Here is a 6205-nt window from a genome sequence, read left to right as displayed (position 1 = left end):
TGCACAAGTGAATCTTTTATCTGCTCTGACAGTCCTAGGCGAAACTGGCAGCGTAACGTTGGGTTATTCCATTCACTGTCAGGTGACCATCCGCGGAATTCAGCGCAGTATTCTTCTACAGGACGTCCTCCTTGCTTTAGAGCCCGTAAATGAGCCTCAGCGGAGGCAACTCGGTCAGGGTCATCGTAGAGCAGACCCAATTCGTTAAAGAAGGCTTCCAAAGATTGCAAGAAAGGACTAGACTGCGGCAGGGTGAAGGCCCAAGACTGGGGGTCACCCTGCAGGAGGGAGATGACAATCCCAACTCTCTGTTGTTCTGAACCAGAAGACCGAGGTTTCAGCCGAAAGTAGAGCTTGTGGCTTTCCTTAAAGTTCCGGAACAGGGCTCTATTTCCAGAGAACAGGTCCGGCAAATTTAACTTGGGTTCATTGGTAGAACCGGAAATGGCTAGTGTAGTCCGGGGGTCCTCCTCTTGGGCGGACAAACGCTGGAACATTCCCCGGACCATCTGGTACAGGGTCTCAACATGACCCGCTAGGGCTTGAAAAGGAGACGATTTGGTTCCGCTTTCTTCCATCCCAACTTTGTCTCCGGAACGTCTGTTTTAGGCCGGTTATAATGTTAGGAACCCCTCTAGCCGGTACAGCACAACCCGGAGTCTGCTCTGCCAGTCAGGTTTTTACTGGAGCCCCTAGTGGTGGGGACAGACTTGGCCGCAGACTAGCAGAGGGTCGTGAAGTGCGCACCGGTTAGGGAGAACCCAGGAAAGTGGGGTGAAGTCCAGGCAAGGGTCGAGGGCCGGCAGCAGACAGGGAATCCTAGAAACAAGCCAAGGTCAAGGGTCACGAGCAAACAGGAAGGTCGGTAAACACACCAGAGTTCAGGGTCACAAGAAACACAGGCAGGGTCCAAATCCAGGCAAGGGGGTCATACACAGGCAATCCAACAGAATATCCAAAGGACAGGAACAAGGAGCAGAGCAGGTCAGCAGACTGGTAACAGAAGCTATAACCTGCAGTGAGGCTGCAGACCTCACTGCCTTAAATATACAAGTGGACCAATCAGAGTCTAGCTCTGTAAGTATTCCCAGGGGCTGGCTGATTAATAAATTATAGCTTAATAGCCATCAGGCTATTAAGTGTCTCTGCGCAGGTGCCCGGCTGTCCCCTTGTTGCTGGGACGCGGCGCTACCCTGCAGAGCGTCCGGCCGTTGCCTTGGCAACGGTCTGGAGATAGATCCTGGTCGTCATGGTGACAGCCGGGATGCCGGAGCCCACTGGAAGCAAGCCGCGGCGGCTGTGAGTACCGCCGCGGCTCGTGACAGTCATGTGACTGCTGGTTTTACACCCTCTGTGTTCCAAACTGTGCAGCTAGAGGCTTGCTCTGAATGGCAGCAATATTTTGATGGGTGGCAATGGAAAGACATTGGCATGTCTAAGGTATTTGCAATGCAGCCACCATCTGCATGCCTAAATAACTGCAATGTTTTTGTTTCTTCCGATTGTACAAGAAATGTAAATGAACTGCATGGGATGGGAATAGGATCATGGGAAACATTTAGTAGTTTTGGTGGAGTACCATTCTCTCATTCTATACGTATAGTGAAAGTATAGACATCTCCAGTGTCCATTTACTTTGATGACAGATTCAGACCATTAATGACAGTTGAGTGAGTGCTACATTCTTCACAATCAATAATAATTCTAGTTCAGGAGGTTGGGGGCAAGCTGTGCTAGCAGGTAATGCTTTATCATAGCTGCATAATGGGTTCCCTATTGTTCAGAAGACCTAAGTGAAGGTGTAAAACAAATAGAGTGGAAAACCAAACCTTAAAATCACAGTAAGACTTAGCTCCATTTCCATAATAATCAGTGGTATTCTGCAGACTACTGTCCCACTTGAGGGAAGGTAGAGGGGGAATGCTATTGAAGTAATTGTCAATCCACACTATAAAAAACACATGAACATGCCATACACTACATTAAGTATGTAGGATCCCATGTGAAATGCAGACACCGCACCTTCTGCAATTGCTGAAGCAATAAGGACTGAGACTTTTGGGACATGTGCAAAGTTGTTTGAATCTCATCATCCTAACTTTTCCAAGTGGGACCATCATAAACTCTATAAGATATAGATCAAGTCAACATATAGAAAAAGCTTTATTTTTTCAGTATATATTTTTGATTAATTACAAAGTATTTTTATAGAAATGGCCTGCAATCACCTTTCGCAATTTTTTTTAGGGGGGGGGTCGTGGGGGCGCCGCAATTTTTGCAGGGGGGGGGTCGCAGGAGGATCACGAGTGTGAGAGCCAGGGGGGTAGGGGGTGCTGGGAGAGGGATGAGAGGGCCAGGGTGTAGGGGCTGCTGGGAAATGGGGGTGAGAGAGCCAGGGGGGAAGGGGGTGCTGGGAGAGGGGTGAGAGAGCCAGGGGGAAGGGGGTGCTGGGAGAGGGGTGAGAGAGCCAGGGGGTAGAGAGTGCTGGGAGAGGGGTGAGAGCCAGGGGGTAGAGAGTGCTGGGAGAGGGGGTGAGAGCCAGGGGGTAGAGAGTGCTGGGAGAGGGGGTGAGAGAGCCAGGGGGAAGGGGGTGCTGGGAGAGGGGGTGAGAGAGCCAGGTGATGCAGGAAGACGTCTGAGAGAGCCAGGGGGAAGGGGTGCTGGGAGAGGGGGTGAGAAAGCCAAAGGGGAAGGGGTTCTGGGAGAGGGGTGAGAGAGCCAGGGGGTAGGGGGTGCTGGAAGAGGGGGTGAGAGAGCCAGGGGGTAGGGGGAGCTGGGAGAGGGGGTGAGACAGCCAGGGGGGAAGGGGGTGCTGGGAGAGGGGGTGAAAGAGCCAGGGGGGAAGGGGGTGCTGGGAGTGGGGGTCAGAGAGCCAAAGGGGAAGGGGTGCTGGGAGAGGGGTGAGAGAGCCAGGGGGTAGGGAGTGCTGGGAGAGGGGGTGAGATAGCCAGGGTTAAGGGGCACTGGAAGAGGGGGTGAGAGAGCCAGGGTGGAAGGGGGTGCAGGAAGAGGGGTGAGAGAGCCAGGGAGGTAGGGGATGCAGGAAGAGGGGTGAGAGAGCCAGGGGTTAGGGGGTGCAGGAAGAGGGGTGAGAGAGCCAGGGGGGTAGAGGCAGGGCTGGCTTTACCACTAGGCAACCTAGGCACTTGCCTAGGGCCCAGCGGTCGCCAGGGGGCCCGGCTGGTGGTGGAGGCATCAGCAAAGAAAAAAAAATATTGTGTCCAAGAGAGGAAAAAAAAAATCACGATTGCAGCGGCCCCTGGCAGCCTCCTCTCCTCCTTCCTGCTCAGCTGCGTTCCACTAAATGTCGGGCGTGATGATATCATATTCACCACGTGACGGGGCAAGAAAGAAAACAGAAGATGAGAAAACAGAAAGAAGAAAACAGAAGAGAAGAAAGCAATATAAAGCTAAGCAAACAAACGGAGGCACAATGGCACACTATGAAAAAGGGGAAAAAAATTGTTCCAAAAAAATTATGAATGGGGACAGAGGTGATGTGAATGGGGACAGAGGTGATGTGTAGGGGCACAGAGGTGATGTGTAGGGGCACAGAGGTGATGTGAAGGGGGACAGAGGTGATGTGAAGGGGGACAGAGGTGATGTGAAGGGGGACAGAGTTGATGTGATTGGGGACAGAGTTGATGTGATTGGGGACAGAGTTAATGTGAAGGGGCACATGTGATATTGTAAAGGGGCAAAAGTGATAATGGAGGGACAAAAGTGACAACGTTGGTTGTTGCTGCTAGGTACGCTAGATTGTTGCTGCTAGGTAGGCCTCCAATGATGCAAGTCACGTCCCCAATGATATGCCCGCACCTCCTTTGACGGTGCGCCGCTGCTGCGCTGCAGCACATAGCTTTCCTTCTACTCAGCTATAGGGGTATATGGTATGCTAAAAAAACATAGTGCTATGGATTGCTTCAGAGAGGTTGCTCCCAACCAGTCTCTTGCCTAGGGCCCCATGAGGTCTAAATCCTGCTCTGGGTAGAGGGTGCAGGAAGAGGGGTGAGAGAGCCAGGGGGGTAGAGGGTGCAGGAAGAGGGGTGAGAGAGTCAGGGGCATAGAAGGTGCAGGAAGACGTGTGAGAGTGCCAGGGGAGAAGGTGGTGCAGGAAGACGTGTGAGACGTCAGGGGAGAAGGTGGTGCAGGGGTAAAAGAAAGGGAGAGACATCTTAAGAATGGGAATGTCAGGGATGCATAAAACTCAAGTAGTAATGAAGAATGGGAATGCACAGAGGGGACAAGTGTTAAAAAAAAATCAAAAATCAAGCCTTCAAACTCCATTCACTTATTTTTTCCATACCCCCACTTCTAAATTTCCGCTTCAACCACTGCCCTCTGTTCCTGGTCTCGACTGCCTGTGTGAGCTGACAGCTGCTGCTCCCTCCTCGCACAGTGCGCCCAGTAGGAGAACAGAACACAGGATGCCATAATCAGGTAAGTTCATATATTTTCTCATGTGCAATGTGTTTTTAACCATCCTTTCTTGAACTGGGGGCACTACTGTGTATCCAATGACGTTTAAAACACTATGTATTGCTCATTATTGCGCTGTAATGTTTCTTGCATATTTATCTGTACAGAAACTATATCTGTACAGAAAAATATTGCTTGTCATAAATTTTATCTGTAATTGTGTCAATATATCTAATTTTTGTTTGCATTGTAAATGGTGTATTAAGCTGCTCCTGGGACTCACACTCTCAGTATCGAAAATGCTGTACCAATTTTTATTTGTGAATGAGTTTTTGTCTGGGCACTACTAATGATTTGGGGGCACTACTATGGCATAATGTTATTTTGGGACACTATTGTGGCATAATATGACCTTGGGGCACTAAGATGTGGCATAATATGAACTGGGCGCACTACGGTGTGGCATAATATGACCTTGGGGCACTACGGTGTGGCATAATATGAACTTCTGCCAAAGGCAAGTCTTTCATTGTTGAATATGATGGGAGCCCAAAGAAGTTGCTGTATCGTGGCCCAAAATTCCTCTTGTCGGCCCTGCCTGTGAGTCAAGGGGGTAAACGTCTCCAGGTAAATAATCAAAATGTTTCCTATCTGTTTCCATCAAACTGATGGATCACAACCAATTATCTCTCACCCACGTCTAATATCTTTATGTATATACGGTGTTATTTAAAATGAATAGAAAAGACGCATATCCAGTTACTAAAAAAAAAAGTTAGTAAAAAAAATATTTTTCTCTGACATTTTGCTGTAGATGGAAATACTTTTAATGGGGCCGTGTGGGTTCAAATGATCATTCAATAGTTATTCATGTGGAATGATTCATGAAAATTCAGCCATTACTATTTAATTGAGGGAAAAGGGTACCTGTTACCTATAGAGATTTGAAAAAACAAAACATTGGTTTCCTACAGTGGCGCCTGTTTAATTTGTGGTATTGCTGTAGTATGGGGTGGTGTGCTGGTGGCAATGTTGTAGTGTGTTTGGGGCTTAGTATTGTTAAGAAGTAGGAGAGGGTATTGCTATAATGTGGGGAGTGATGCTGATTGCTGTAATGTGGGGGGTGATGCTGATTGCTGTAATGTGGGGGGTGATGCCGGATGCTGTAATGTGGGGGGTGATGCTGGATGCTGTAATGTGGGGGGGCATTCTGGACGCTGTAATGTGGGGGGTGATGCCGGTTGCTGTAATGTGGGGGTGATTGATGTAGTATGAGTATGTGTGGGGGGTTATTTATTGCCGTAATTTGGGTACTAATAATGTATTGTCATGGTATTTATTGATGTAATTGGGGTGCTAACAATGTAATGTTGAGGGTCATTAGGAGAAATAATTCTCCACCCCACACACACACTCATACTACATCATATTGTACAGCACCAGCAACGCGATCTGTGCCAGCATCAGTGTGCAACAATATAGTGGATGGAGCCCACAACACGTGGGCCTGTGTGCTTTAAATGCCAGGGCTGATTTTTAGTCCCAGTCCGGCCCTGGTGGATATGTTGCCTATAGCAACCAATCAGATTCAAGTTGTCATTTTGTAGAATGTGCTAAAAACGTGTGAATTTGATTGGTTGCTATAAGCAACATCCACAGTTTGGTAAATAGAGCCCTGGACTGATCCTGGACTCCACAGGCAAACCAGCAGCCATAAGCCAGCCTGGAATTGCACAGAAATCTGCTTATATTGCTACAGCAAATGGGTGATCAATTAAAATACAAT

Source organism: Mixophyes fleayi, chromosome 1 (assembly GCF_038048845.1).
Source record: "Mixophyes fleayi isolate aMixFle1 chromosome 1, aMixFle1.hap1, whole genome shotgun sequence".
Lineage (NCBI taxonomy): Eukaryota > Metazoa > Chordata > Amphibia > Anura > Limnodynastidae > Mixophyes > Mixophyes fleayi.
This window is presented reverse-complemented; position numbering follows the sequence as displayed.